Here is a 1,024-nt window from a genome sequence, read left to right as displayed (position 1 = left end):
TATTATTATTATTATTATTATTATTATTATTATTATTATTATTATTATTATTATTATTATTATTATTATTATTATTATTAATTATATAATTAAATAATAATAAAATAAAAAGATTTCATTATAGTTTAAATAAGATATTGAAATTATAATAATATAAATTTAATTATTATTAAATTTAAAATAAATAAAACAAATTTAAGTATTAAACTAAAATAAAATATCAATAATAAAAAAAAATTGAATTGAGGCTAACATATCAATTATTACTTAATGAACAAAAAATAGAATAAGTGATCTTACCCTATGCCTTCACGAAAGAAGTTTATATTGTCAGCATATCTATCTCTATATTTAAACGTTTCAATTGCACACGACACCAATAATCATTTCTATCAGATCATTATTCAAAAATCGTATTATCAATCAATTAATCTGAAATATCAGATTTATTTTGAGTGAGCATTTTTATCTTGACAATTTCATCACTTGAAATATCGTCAGAATTTCACAATCATTTGCAGACAACTTTTAATTTCGGTATATTTTAACCAGGTGTTTTGTTTTAATATCATCTTTTTTTATTGCTTCAAACAATAAATAGAATTTAAAAAATTTAAATATTTTTAAAACAAAATTATTGAGTGAATTGTGAATATCAATTTCAAAACATAATGATTTCGAATATATATTATGGTATGGACAACTATAAAATTGTCACCAAATTTATGTCATTTTTAAAGAATTTCTTGTAATTCAGGATTCTGTAATTAAATCCACACAAATTTTCTATTTCTTTATTTTTATTTCTTCTAATAATTTTTGTTCTATTTATTTTCTCCAGCTTTAACTTTATTTTTGTTTATAAAATTTCATTTAGATTCGATTATTAATTGCTAATCAGATATAGTTAAATCTTTTCGCTTTTTTTTCCACAATCTTTTTCTTCTTAATTTCAATTTTTTTTACATGCTTATTTTTTTTTTCTTTTTCATATTTTTTCTTTTCTACCTATATCTTTATTTTT

Source organism: Apis laboriosa, unplaced genomic scaffold, assembly GCF_014066325.1.
Source record: "Apis laboriosa isolate Shangri-la unplaced genomic scaffold, ASM1406632v1 scaffold93_cov139, whole genome shotgun sequence".
Lineage (NCBI taxonomy): Eukaryota > Metazoa > Arthropoda > Insecta > Hymenoptera > Apidae > Apis > Apis laboriosa.
The sequence above is the reverse complement of the archived record's forward strand: the minus strand, read 5'-3'. Positions refer to the sequence as shown.